Here is a 15,198-nt window from a genome sequence, read left to right as displayed (position 1 = left end):
TACACAGAAGCCAGTTCCTGGAATTCCTATTTGCTGGAAAAGGAACTCATTACAACCACTTAGTTCAAATACTGCCTTTCTCATGAAAGACATACTAAAGAAAAAAATCTGAGCCAAGCATAATATTCCATTAGTCTAGATACCATGCAGCTCCATAACACGGCAAAGCTTTATAAAGACTAACTAAGCAATTAATCCTGAGACTGAGAGACTAGCACCCATCAGGCTTCAGAGTCTCTTGGAAATACTTAGGTGTCTATTTCACGTTTGCATTCCTGTCATATCCACACTGAAAAAAAAAAAGTCTTTTCCATTCTTTCTGCCATTAAAATTGGGTTGAACAATACAACGACACAATGGTATCAATGTAAAAGCTATCCTTCAGATTATGGAAAAAGTGCCCAGAAGAACATGTTCTTGTTCAGATCATTACAGAATGTTATTTCCTTACTGCATATAGAAAGAAAATACATATTTCTCATTTGTCATTAGAGTAACAACTCCTCCAGTTCCTCTTAATGGAACCCCAAATTTGATATACCATGACTACCAAACTGCTAACCCAATAACCACTGAGCACAGCTCTGATATTCCACTTTCTTATATTATGTACTTGGATAATACTCGTCATATATAACAGCACAATGACTCAGGGCAGTTTTGACCCACTAACACAGTATTTTTATGCAGTACACTTGAGGTGGTAGTTATCCCTAAAAAAAGGCATCAACGTTGTGTGAGAGGTGCCATGTAGTGGTAGAAGAGCTATATCACAAAGAATATTGTATGGATACCATTATCTAAACGTTGAAAGGTGCTGAATTTTTAATGTAAGCAACTGCATATTTACTATATCGCCATCTTGATCAATAATTAAAGTATACTTGTCAGAATACATGAATAAGAGACATGATTTCAAATACCTTCATTTATTGTGTTTGTTTACTTGCTTAATCCAAAACCTGATCATATTTATTTATTAGTGAAGCTAAGAGTTTCAGTTGCTCGGTAAATATCACACATTGTGTCTGGTATGATCAGACCTTTAGTTCTGCACAGTGTTTCTGTTTCAGTACTAATACTGAAATTATGATTGCTCTTACAACACAAGCCAATTTCTGGCCAACAAAAATGTTTCAATAACAAGCAGCTCTTTTACTTACTACAGGCACATGGCAGTTGGCCTCTGAATAGGAACAAGAAAAGAGCAGAATTTTCCTCCTCACGTCCTGCTCACCATAGCAGAACTTTAATCTGATGTGTCAAAAACCACATCAAGCTCAGAAATGTCTCAAAAGAGAAAGGCCATCAATGGGCTGTATCTCAATCTGCTTAATAGCAAGGACAGTTCAACAGCTGCAGAAAATAAATCATAAGATGGCATGCACTGCCCTTTAGTGGTTGTAGAAATCCTCACCCATGAAGCAGACAACTCCTTGTTTATTGCAAAGAGGAACATACCTTACCTTGCTTTTCTGGAAAAATCCCAATACTTTTTTCCCAAAGCTAGAGGTAACAGTAGCTTGCATAACTCCACAGCATGAAAACTATTTGTCTCACTTCAATGGAACAAATACCTCAACAGATAAGGAGTTTTGGGAGACACATTGTCTAAGTGTGCCATGGTCTCTGACTGATCAAACTACAGACCAGGTTAAGGCTTGAGAAGATAAAAAAAAGGAGAGAAGCTAAAATGAAAGAGAACAAACGCTTTTGTTCATCCTTGTTATGCTGGGCACACTCTCAGGGACTTTTTAAAAAGAACCTGTGCAGAGCTGGCATGTAAGACACTAATCACTTTTGAAACTACTACTGGTGACCATCACTATTACCAGACACACAAGTAGCTTTGAGTACTGAACCCTCAAACTTTTCTTTCAATTTACTGAAATTTTCATTTAGGTAACTTCACATTTGTTTTCCCTCTTGTGCCTTTAGAAGGCCAGTGATAATTGCTATCTGCCTTCAATAGAATAGGTAATGCTTCAGCATTCTTCCAGTTACTGCTTGTACTACTCACAGTTTGCAACTACTGCAGAAAACAACAGCATGAACTCCCAAAGACCTGATCTACATTGACTTTAATATTGTCTACAGGACAATCATTGTCACTGAGTTCCTTAGGTTACAGCGAAAAATTGGAAGTTTTATAGAAGTAAAAGGTGGACTCATAGTCTATGTGGACTATGTTCCAAGCTCATAATCTCTGTTAGAGACTCGTCACCTGATTTCTTTTGGTATTCCAACACATTTACCCAGACTCCTATTACACAGAGATTTTCTAATTTTGAGTACAGAATGACCTTCTATAGTGTTTATTATGAATTTGGTAAAAAATGGTACACACTGAGAATCCAGTGGCAATTGAAAACTATGGCAGCTGTACTAGTCCATAGTTACATGCCCTGCCAGGAAAAGACCAAGTAAAAAGAAAGCTTTCAGATTACTCTTGCATCCTGTCTGTGACTGGAACACTAGAAAATGCTATAACTTCATTATGGTAGAAATCCTGCTCTAAACCTACATTGCCACAGTAACTTTCTTAGGTATCTAATGCATGATACCAAAATTAAGGAAGTTCTATAGTATTTTCCAAAAGCAAGATGATGAATCTCTTGTTTACAAAGAAAAAAAAAACCAACAGATTTTTACAAAATTTGGATTTTCTCTAGTTCTCTCCTGTACAAAAAACCCCCCCAAACCAACCAAACAAACCCCCCTCCCCCAAAAAACCCCCAAACAAAACACCTTATAGGGAAGGAATTGAGATTTTGTTAACAGCATAGCCTTATTCAAAGATGGAATAGAAGCTCAGTTGCTTTTACCTCTTTTATCAACTTCAGGAAGATAATTAGGAGAAGCAGCATAGTGGGAAGTAAAACAATCTTCACGCATTAACAGGCCATTGACTGACAGATAAGGTAAGAGGATAAGATAGTATGGCTAATTACTCTTTAAACACACACATCTTAAACCCCATTATTACTTAGAATAGATATTTGTACTTTTTTAAGTTACATATTCAGTTATATTGACTATTTTCTCAGAGGCAGCAGAGCGAGGCTGGATTCGTCCTGTTTAACCTCTGCAAACCCCTGTGTTGATTGCGTCCTACTGGATTGGACACTTGCGAGACAGAGGCAGCCAGAAGGTCTTCAGCAGAACTCAGTTAATTAACCTGGACCATGGCATCCATTGGAGGACTTGGAGCATCTAAAGAGTACCAAGGAGTTAAAATTATATAACCTTTAAGTTATTATGGGCTGCTTTTCCAAAAAGCATGACTTCCAGAACTTGAGTATGAGAGCCAGAAATGAAATCTGGCTTGATCCATGCCATAATAGTTTAATTCAGTTGAACTAGACACCCTCATCTGCTATTAAGAACAAGAGCCAGAACAATAGAAGTGTTTTATAAACTGCAGCAAAATTAATTTGCAATTGATGAGAGAGAGTAAAATCAATAGTGTCCTGCAGCAATTCTGCATCTGTGTTGGCTTTTTGCAAATTCTGCTGGCTGCATATTACTCTAATTTTTGTTGTCTTTATCTAAAGTATGTGTGAAGACTAGTTGTGTGACCAGGAGATGAAGCTTGAATCGACTTTCTCTATGATGACTTTAAAGTGTGGGAATACCAAAACTAACCTTCTTCAGCGTAAACACATCCTGAGATAAAAATGAACATTATTTCTCATGTCTGAAAAAAAAATTTAAAAAACTGCAATCACACTTCTATTATATCAAGGAAAAAATTGAAATTATAGGCAAAACAAACTGTGACCTATATAATGTAAATACAAGCCTGGTATCTTTAGAAAACAGAAGTTTGAGACTGTGAGGGATTCCAGCCAGAACAGAATGACATATGTATCTGCGTATACCCGTGCACATGCATGTAATTCTTCTATACTCTCGCTTATATGGCCAATAGTTTCTGAACACAACACCTATCAAACAACAATCATCTCCTCTCTGAAGCACTATTCAATAAACAAGTCTCAGTCTTGGGTCAGTGAAGCTGAATTTTGATTTTTAATGATGTTACATATAATTGGACGCATACAGAACATTTTTCTTGGAAGATGCCCCAAATTTCTTCAGAAATATAATACATCTTTTCCTTTCTGAGCATGCCATAATCATAACAGGGACCGATGGGACCCATGGGTATATCATATATATAAGTACTAGTGAATACAAATGCAAATACTTGGCTGAAGCAGTTACCCCTGGGGCAAACTGTCAACAACAAGGCAAATAATACTTTTTGCTTAAAACAGAAGCTGAAAAGGTTTTGTTCTTACAGTTTCACAAGTGTTATTGAATTAAACCAAGATTCCAAGCCAAGGTTCTGCAAAAAATTTCAAATTGCACAAGCAGTAACCAAGGCCTTTTTCACGGCTCCAGACTCAGTATCTTCATCTCAGAGACAAACTCTCATTCCCTCTTTTCCTCGCATAGTCCCCGATAGAACAGTTACATTTTGCAATTAAAAGAAGACTCATGTTAATGACTTGATTCTTTCTGGCTTTGTCACCTTTCTCACAATCTGTCAGCGAATATTCAGTCATATTAAAAGTATCAATATCACACTGGTACTTCATCAAGAGCTGACTGAAATGTCATTACTGCAGCCTGATTCTTTTAGATGGAAACCCGAGAGAATGTGCTTGAATTTAAAGAACATGTGTGAAATAGAGATGATTCTTCTTCACTTTGGGAAATTTTGTTTCTCCCAACAAAATACACCTTAACATTAACACAGCACTTTTATTCTAGAAAAGCAGACAAGCTTTATTCAAACAGGGAGACAATCAAGTTTAGTAATTCCATTGAAATTCACATCCACTCACAAAGTTAATGATAATTTATGGAGGAAGAAAAATAATCCGCATATCCTTTTGCATTAAAAGACGACTGTGTGCCTTAATTTCCCTGAATGGTCCAGACAGGGCCATACCTAGTCAGCCCTTTCTCTTTTATGAGATACATGGGAAGGACTGAAACTAGTCAGATTGACAAGCTATAAACGTGAAAGTCCATCTGTGGTAGTAACAGCAAACCTTTCATCAGTATTGGGATGTTGTTAGCATTCAGAAATGAAAAGATGATGAAGAGAAACTCTACTTAAGACAGCACTATTTTTTCCACAAGAGAAACCCAAGAGTATACTAATAAGGTAAGCTTTCTGGAAATGAGGTAAGAGGTACAGCAGAAACAAGTGTGGGTGAAACATCTTCCTATTGCTTTTTTAATTATATGGCATTTTCTGACATCTGCTATACTAAGTGAGCCCAGAGATATTAACTAAAAATGATGCAAGAACGTGTATTCAAAAAAAACTCCACTGAGTAAGAATGAAATTACTTGCCATTCTTAGAAAACTGAATAGAAAAAAAAACCAAATTTTATTTTTCCTTCTTAAAAAACTAGCGGCCACTCAAGTCTTCTGCCTCTAAAAGATGAAGATTGTAATTTACAGTTCTAAGAAACTGCAGTTTTTAGAACTGCATTTTAGTAGCTTAAGCCACTAAACCAGTTCCTTATGTGTAGAACAATAATCGTCTGGTTTTGCTGAAGTTAAATTAAGACTTTGTCCAACTTTCAACGGGACAGAAACAGACTGTAAGGCACATTTTGTAAAATCACTTTTAACATGAAGATAAAACACACATAGATTTTATCTACTCTCTTAAGGAAGTGTACATAAACAGACAACATTTTGCCAAATATAGACCAAGATTACTTTTTAAAAATTCAATTAGAAACATACTAATTGGCAAAAAGAATATACTAACATACTTATGAGCAAACAGTATTATCTACCTTAGCTAAAAAAAGGCTGCTGCTTCGGAATCTGTTTTACATTATCTTTCTTAACCTGAAAAAACACAGGAGGAATTACAGCATATAATTTTCTCATGCAAATACACAAACAAGGTAGGAAATCTCTCCCTCTCCATACCCAACCACAAGTTTCATTCATTCTTAGACTGAGTGAAAGGAGCAGGTTACAATGACACCGTTAACAATTCATTTTAGTCAATTTAACAATAATCACTCTGCAATCATTGCTTATTTACAAACTTGTAAATGCTGCTTTAGTTATGGAATTAATCATAAAACACATAAGGTATTTAATATGGTAATTAAGTATAGATTTATTAATGACACATAACACTTGTAACTAATTAATGCACACAGTTAATCATTAAGTATCTTGCTAAGTGCTTATTAGAGTGTCTCTATCCGTGGACAGCTGATATTTCCCTTTGTCATCTGCCTGATATCTTCGCATTTCAAGACAGCAAGGAACATAAAGGAAGGTAAGACCTTTGAGTAAATTACCTTGTGTCACAAGTATTACTTTGGATTTCATTGTGTTACTGCTTTACATTTAGAAAATGAGCCAACAGCTCCTGTCTTGGGATGCTTACAATCTAAGAATTTAAAACCTCAAAAGCAGGAGGTTCTGCTAGACCCAGATAACTTGTACTTTGTGTTAGAATATACATATTTCTTCTTTTAATAGGCATTCTTGGTAGCTCTTAGTTAATGAGGGAGACTTTTATTGATTAAGGAAATTTCCTCTACACCAGAAATGTGCACTACCCTCAAGAAACCCAAAGTTTGCAACACATCTACACATTCTACCTAAATGTTGAATTTAGGATAGTTGTGCTCCTGTGCAGATGGGCTGTTGCTTGTTATTAATCTCATTTTACTATTTATTCATGTCGCGGTAATGTTCAAAGTCTCTGATCTAGATGGCAACTTCACTATAGCACAGGTGATCTAAACATAAATGCTGACTCAATACCCACCCGAAAATACTAACTTTAGAAAAAATGAAAGTGAGACAAGGCACAAGCAAAGTAATTAAGACCACAGACAAACTTCCTATTAGTTACCTGCTATTTTTATACCCTCGATAAATTCCCTATTGCCTTCCCATTTTCTCCTCAGCCATTGTAAACAACAATTACGTCTCTTTCTTGATTTCATGTTTTAGCTACAAGAAAAAAGAAAAGAAGCACACTGCACTGAATTAGAACTGTTCAGCTTACTTGGCATAGCACTCCTCCCATGGATGGCCGTACAAATCTCCCACAGAGTTTTAGTGGCTCCAGCTACCTCCTCCTGTTCAAGGAGGAGGGATGGCTACTGTTATGTGTGCTGTGATGAGTCATTCAAAACTATGGAGTTAAGCCAGCCGTTGCTCCTAGTGTCTTCTGAATATAGTCCTATCCAGAGAACGTTCCTCTGCCTTGTCCCTGTGGAACACATCCTCCTCCCGAAACGTTGTTTAGGTGTTACACTTCTTTCTTAGAGAATGGAGGGTTTTTAATAGTTTATAAGTGTCAGCTTAATCAACGATGAATATTTTCAGTGTGATTTCACATTTAAAGTTGAAAAATACACCCTCTGTACTGCTTGCTTTGCCACCTTTCCCCCTCTCCTTGCTCTTGTTCCCTGTTTGCAAGTGTCCTCCTTCTGCCTTTGTTATTAAACAATCAGCTAACATTTATAAAACAGCACAAAAGCCTGGAAACAGAAAGCAAAGTTCAAAGATTTGGAACAAAAATACCCCAACATAACTGGATGCATACACTGATATTTCCATTAGCTCTGAAACCTGCACGCATGACAGGGCTTTGTTTACACAGCTTTTTCTGTATAGCCATATGAAAGTAATAACTGTCCTCATGAGCTAATTTCACTAGTTAGGGAAATCTTCACTAAGATCTTAAAATATCAGGCAGAAATTTATAATCAATGGATCACATTTCCTTTACCAACTGCAGAAGACTGGATTCTAACCTATTAAGATGATTTTATCTTATTTATGAAATGAATACTTCTGCAAGGTTTCCAAATGTTTCAATATAATCAGTGATAAGTTTTTCTCAGAAAGGTGGAGGAGATGTAGCTGCTTAGTATGTTCAGGTAGGTAGCTTTTTTTTTTTAATTAAATTTACAATATTACAATACATATCCCATATTTTTAATACTTTGTCATGACAGGAACTTCCACTACTGCAAATGCTGGAATAAATTTTAGGGATATTAATGTGTAATTTATATGACAGTAGCTACCTGATAGATGTCCAGAGCATCTGAGATCAAAACACTGACTCAGTCATGAGCACATGTATGTCATTAACTTAAGAGAAATAGTATGCTTCTTTTCCTCTTCTGAAGAAATTAGTCAAATTTCAATCTAATGTAAAATTTTGCTTAGAAATAATTACACTGCTTTCTCACTACAAGAGAAAACAAGCATCGTGAATATCTATCAAGCATTCATAAGCATTAATTTCTATGGTGTTGGTTTTTTTAGTGTCTGGGGGGGTTTTTTATTTCTTTATTTAAAAAAACCTCCAAAACTGAACCAACCCTCATGATGAGCAAAGGCTAACAGATTGCTGAAATGATTGTGTTCAAATTGTCCAGAGAAGTTTGCCTTGACCTGAGACCTTGGAGAAATAAATACAATCTCCCCCTTTGAAAACAGGACTTAAATGGATTGTGAGCAGTGCAAGACGAGCACACATACAATAATAAAGGCACTGCTGACAAAAACATGTTAAAACTTTCTGATAGAAGCCAGTGAATGCATAAAGCACAAAAGATATTTTTTTTTTTTAAAAGGAAGAAATGCAAACTTGTGGAACTAGCACACTGATCTCTCACCGTCTGCTCTATCCCTGCCCAACCCCAACATAAGATAACATCGAATGAGTAACAGGCACTCATCAGACTCTCTGCCACGGTCACATGATTTGGAATCCCTCCACCGACACAGGACAATAAATGAAATTGAGTTAGAGTGACATGGTTGATGGTCAAAGACACTAGGTCTGGTAAAAATGGCAAGCCCAGCAAGTAATTACAGCTTCACAAATATAGACAGTTCTGCCAGAGAAGCACACTCTAAAACATGCCTTACTCACTGTTTCAGGGATGCTGTCTCAGTGATCTTATTATAAGATCTTATTACATCTTATTATTATAGAGATCTTTCAAAACAACATGTGTAAAGGCAAGCCGTGGGCAAAGTCCTCACTCAGGGACTTGACTTGTATTCTCGCAAACTTTTCAAAATTAGTCCAGGGTACCTCAAATATTTTTAATTCAGTAACAATTGTGGTGCAATGAAATAAGAATGTTAGTAATAATAGAGAAAAAGACATTATTTTTGCATATCCCACTCAGAGCTCAGTGATATGTTGCTATTAGAGTGAAACATCTGATGTTCATTTCGGATTTTAGCTTTCTTGTGCTAAGGATTTTTCCAATCATCTTTTTTGGCAAGAGCTGATGGGCAATATATACTGCTTGAATTAGTGTTACTAATTGTACTTACTCTGCATAAATAGATATTCCACTCCAACTGAAGCTCTGCTGGATGAAGTACCAGGCTCACATGAGGGGCAGTCGGCAGCTCTCCATTTGTTCTTATGTCAGCTGTTGGTTTGTATTTTCCCACATCAATGGTGGAGCGTTAGGTCTACACATCCACATTATTCTGCCAGATCTCGTCTTTCCCACATTCTCTATCTTAGCAAACTTTGTAATTCCACCAAAACCAAAGGCAAAAGTAGCAAATAAAAACATGGAGTTTCTACCAGCTCGATACCCAAGAAAAGTATCTCTGCAGAACAGCAATTTGCTATAAAACTTTAAACATTTCAATACTTCCTGAAATCAAGCCACAGTTTTCAACACCAAGCATAAAAACAGGTATACTTATTCAGTTGAAGATCCATCCAGCCCAGTGTCCTACCTTTAACAATAGCCATAAGTGGATACACATAGGGAAAACTAAGAACAAGGCATGCATTTATCACACTTTGCCCATGCAATCTTTCAGTCTCCAATTCTTTTCAGCTCAAAAATTTTCCTGAGCACGCCACAGTGTGTCTTATAAGGCATTACTCAGTGGATCTACCTTCCAAGAACTTGTCTTGGAAGCAAACATTGTGCATCCACAACCACCTTTGGCAAGATTTACCATGTGTCTACTATCTGTATTTATTTTTAATCTGGCTTCTACTGCTTGGCCTCACTTTGGAAGAGAACAGTTGATCCTAATGTATTCTCTTACACCGCAACTGCTTTCTTCAGCTTCTGTAATTTCCTCCTTTCAGCTGTTTCTTTTCCAAGCAAGAGCCCTATGTTCTCCATACAGGAGCCATTCTTTATCTCTGCTTATCTTACTGCCTTTCTCTGAACTTTCTTCCAGTTCTGCTACAGCCTTTTGGAATTGACAGAACCAAAACTATAAGCATCACCCAGGGTGTGGATTTCAGTGTGGACTTAATGGTGTTTTGCCTTTTGTGCCTTGTTCTCCAGTCCTTCCTTTATAATTCCTAACATTTGGGTTGTTTTTCATTTGGTTTGGTTTTGTTTCTCTTTTGTGGCCCTTCCTGCCAGATGAGAACTATTCCAAGTGCCCTCTGCTTCTCCTGCAGCAAAAATAACACGTATGTCTGCTCCTCTGCATGGTTTTCTTTGAAGATTGCTCCTGTTGTATGGCATTCCTTCCTAACATAGACATAGCTGTAATACTTGAACAACCCTTATCCGTGTTTGTTGAACCCTTCAAGCAAGTTGCAAGTTGGTTTTCCCTTTGCAAAAGCCATACTGACTTCTCCCAAGTGGACTATATTTAGCTAGGCATTCATTAACTCTATTTTATTACAGTATCTACTCCATTTGACTAGTAAAATCCTCCAACTTACCTGCTTGTAATTCCCTAGAAACTTTAAGGATTATCTCTAATAATCTAAGCCAAAATGTTTAAATACTTGAAAGGGAAAATATTAATTCAAAGATTCCTTTGTGTATGATTAGAATCCTCAGACAATATTTTCTAAAAGACAAACAAACTCCTTTTTTAAAGGAAAGGAAATCATAGAGATGTTTCTATCTTGGTCTTAGATAAGGCAATATATACAGCTGCCAATCAAACCAACAGAAACTATTTTTGTACCTCAAGCATATTTTCCCTTTCAACTTTCTGCCCCCCAAATTACTTTTCAAAAGTAGGTATATGACTGAATAAATATGAACATTCCCTAAAGAATGTGAACAGAGTCATGTATGCTTCTTTTACATCAACATTCAGGAAGGGAACAATTTATCTCTGTTCTTCAGCTACCACACTACATAATAAGCTTGTATTTCATCCTTCCACCAGAAAAAGCAATTTCGTCATCTCTGATTGCCACAAAGCTGCAGCTTGAAGGCATGTGATATATATTAAAGCAAAAGCTACCGAGAAAGTCAGAAGCAAATATATTTGACCCAGATATAATTTATTAATTATCAATACTTCAGGAAAAAAGACCTAAAGGCTTATTTAACAACAGTTTTGAAAAATCAGTTCAGTAGTTCAAAGAAGTTTTTTATAGAAGTTCATAAAAGTCATTTACGAATAAATGCTCCCTTACTCACAAACACAAGGCATTTGTTGCTTCTAAAATACTGTTACCAGCAGTTCCATGCTACTAAGGATCATCCATGGCTGAGTGTCTGCGTAAGCTTGGTTTGGCTGGAGAGCTGGCTGCAAAGAGGAGTGACATGGCTATGCTAGCTCTTTGCTGCAACAAAAGCATCTACTTGCTTCCATGTGTCTTAACTGGATGAGATCTGTGCATGTGAACTGTTATCGTAGGACTTTTATTTCCATTAAGCTCTCAACGGAGGCTCTTGCAATCTAATTTTACATATGTTTTGTGTTAGTCACATTTGCAATTACCCAGGTTATCCCCACCTCCTCAATGCATTATTATAATTGAGAGTTGACTAACTGAAACCATAGGTACAGTTTTAGAGCAAGACATACCTTTCCTGTATGGTTTCCTCCCTCCAAGGAAACCATAGGAAATTCACAGCCAATGCTCTTCGGTGGAAAGCTTTTAAATATTGATCATATGCAAAAAATCTACTGGTAAGTAGATGAATCATAATTTTCCTTCCCTTCATCTCCCTGTCCCCCAAAATACCAAAAGTCAGAAATTTGACAAATTAACTAAAGACATAATACTACCTCAGGAAGGCATCATACAGGACATATAGCAGGGAAGGGACATCTACCTTTGCACCTCACATAATTTTTCACTTTGCTGGGGGATGCGTGAGAGCATTTTGACATATGCCAGAGCAGCACTAATTGCTGCTCTAACGCATGGTGGTTACCTTCTTTCAACAGCTGTTCTACAGCACAGAAAACAGAGTTGAAAGTGCTCCATACTTTCAGGCCCAGATGCTACCAGCCCCTCCCCCAGCAGATTTCCAGGCTGCAATTTGGGAAAGCCGTGAGGGAAAGTGGCTCGAGGGGCTTGTTACATTCCTTTGAAGCTGAAGATCTACTGCAGAATGAATGCACCACTACAGACCTGGCCTAACTGTCACTGCATAAATAAAAGCTATTCCAATTTTCTAAGTCACTTAGAAAAAAACCCCAAATAATGTGTAATTTTTATCTCATTATGCCAAATAGCAAAAGGAAAAAATACAACACATACATTTCTCTAAAATCTTTCAAACTAAAATTTTTGTGTATATACCAGTTTTTACTCAGCTACTACGACACCATCTACCCACATCTAAATAATGATATTTTTAAAAGTAAGTAATACATTGATGTCTTGCAAGTCCAAAATAACCACTCGCAAGCATAATGGTATTAGAAGTAGAGGTCTCAATAAATATGCCTCACATATAACCTTTTTTCCTTTATTAAAAATATAAATGTGATGTAGACAGAGTTAGGCCACAATTACTTGCACACTTTTATTATCAGCAGTGCTAGGTTAAGTAATTCCTAACCTCCACCTTCCCCAATTGCTCATTAATATCCCTATACCATGGCCAGTTTTACAGAACTGTTTGTGGGGTTGCTAGGAGATCAGCTAAAAAACAAAACAAAACAAAACCAAAAAACCAAAACAAACCTTTTTTTCCCCCTTTCTTTCAGTCAGCTCAGGTCCCTGCTTCAATTCAGAGTGCAGCCCAATAGATTATAATACAAGACGAGTGAAGACATGAAGGGAAAACATTCTTGGGTACAATATTCTCCACAAGAAATGTATAGACATCCTTGCCTGAAATTTTTTAGGATGCAGAAATTTGCTTGTCTTATTCATCTTTAAGACTATATTGTCTGTTATGGAAATGCAGAATGCACTTTTTTAAACCAACGAATTTGCACATAGTTTTACAACCTCGCTCAACCATTTCGCAATTATTTTTCCAAATGGCAAAGTGAATCAGGGCCAAATATCTAGCTCAGGACCTGAAGGCGCAAGAGCCCTGGTGGGCACAGACATTTTTGTGGAGCAAACCGCTTATTGCATTTGCTGACAGACACAGAAGTGGAGCAAGCGGACACTATCTTGCTAAACTCTCATCCTGGCTCAGCCTCACGATGTCTGTGTGTCTCCTTCAGCTACACAGACAGTGTAGCTTTCAGCCAGCAGACTTTCAAGCCCAGTGAATCCTTGGAATGACCCAGGTGCCCTAGCGGGACTCCAGTCCTTCATACCACACACAGGCTTTGCCACCCCTGGAAATGATTCAGAATGGTGCTTCCTTTTATGCCTGCTTCTTAACAATGTTTCTTTGGAGTCTGAAGTCACTCCTGGGGATTCCTGTAATCTTGGTTTTATGGTTTATTTGGCCTGAGCATCTCTATTTTTTTCTATGCTAGCAGAAACCTGTTTGAGCTGCTGCCCCATACAGCTCCTTTGGCTTGCCCCTCTCTGCTGGCTGGACCAATTTAGGTTCCTACCTCCCCAGGCAAACCAATGGCAATGCTTCCCAAGAGGTCAGTGAGGAAGAAAATTCATCTACTACAGTCTTAATACAGTAGACTACAGTCCTGATCCTCAGGAGCTCACATACAAAACCTATTCATTACAAGTGAAGTAAAAATTACAGTTGTATTAATATTCACGAGACCAGTGGATACAGTTTATCCCTAACTCTAAAGTGACAGCAAAAAACCATGAAAGTTAATTTGGGCAGATGATGCCTAAATACAGACACTGAAACTGGAATTGGGAAGAAGTTACAAACAAGAAATAAGGTGTAAGTTGTTGCACATTTCTAGGTAAATACAGAATGCCTTAAGCACTGTCAGAAACATAAAGGAGACACACCATTTTAGCCACTAAAAGAAGTGTGAAATGTTGTCATTTACGGTACCTGAGTGTTATTATGTAATGTATTTTGAAACATCCTTAAAATGAGGCAGATCAGATTAACTGCACTCACAGGCACCACTGAAGCCATAAAGAAAACAGCAGCTCCAGCCAGAGCTCTAAAACTATTTTATAATTCTGAAATTAGCACCATCAGGTACTTATGTCATACTTGCCCACTATATTATCATTTTACAACTAGTTTTCCCTGTTCCCCCAGGTACTGGTAGATTTCCAGATAAATTAACTTATAATATGTTATGGGAACATTGTTATTTCGGGTCAGCATTTTCAATATGAACTCATTGTCTCCATGAAGTAAAGAAATATTATAATCCATTAATATCTCTTTCAACAAAAAGGATGAAATCTTCCCCTGGTTAGGCTGATAAACACTTTGGTGTCAAAACTAAGCCCCTTTATCATGATAACCCAGAGTAATGGTCTGCTGCTCCAGGCACTTTATCTACTTTACAGATGAAAAATCAGTTCTACTTTCATGGAATTAGATTAATGCCATAACAGGAAATACTTCTGGGGCTGAACTTGCTTCATGCCCTCAAAGCTGGCTGTAAATTTAAAATACTTCCTGAACTCAAAAGATAAGACAGGAGAGAAGGAAAAAGAAAAACAGTGGAGTGACCTTCTTTCTGAAGAAAAATATTGCTTCCTGAAAAAGCTGTCGAAAGCTACTTGCTAAGGGCATTGTGCTCCAGAAGGCCCAGGGCAAGTCTGGTTTAGTTGAACATGAGGATTCTGGGTATATATCAGACACTTGCCATAAATCTGTTCCTTCTGTAATCCTTTCTGATAAACTTTTCTTTTTTTAGTCATCATACTTGGCAAAAGCTGAAGTAATAACTTTCTCAGCTTTTAGCAAATACAAACCAGCTTTCTGTTTTATGTACAGTATTTTTTCAAGGATTAGAGTTTTGCAAACTTTGAAAAATGCTGACCCAAGCCTTAAAATTGAATTTCATCTCTGAAA

General features: G+C 37.1%; 1 protein-coding gene across 1 annotated transcript in view; it reads right to left on the bottom strand.

The window, feature by feature from the left end:
• The window catches only part of ADK (adenosine kinase), a 156,196-nt gene that overhangs the window by 112,158 nt on the left and 28,840 nt on the right, over window positions 1-15,198 (bottom strand). The window lies entirely within an intron of this gene.

Source organism: Buceros rhinoceros, unplaced genomic scaffold (assembly GCF_000710305.1).
Source record: "Buceros rhinoceros silvestris isolate BGI_N320 unplaced genomic scaffold, ASM71030v1 scaffold677, whole genome shotgun sequence".
NCBI lineage: Eukaryota > Metazoa > Chordata > Aves > Bucerotiformes > Bucerotidae > Buceros > Buceros rhinoceros.
This window is presented reverse-complemented; position numbering and strand designations above follow the sequence as displayed.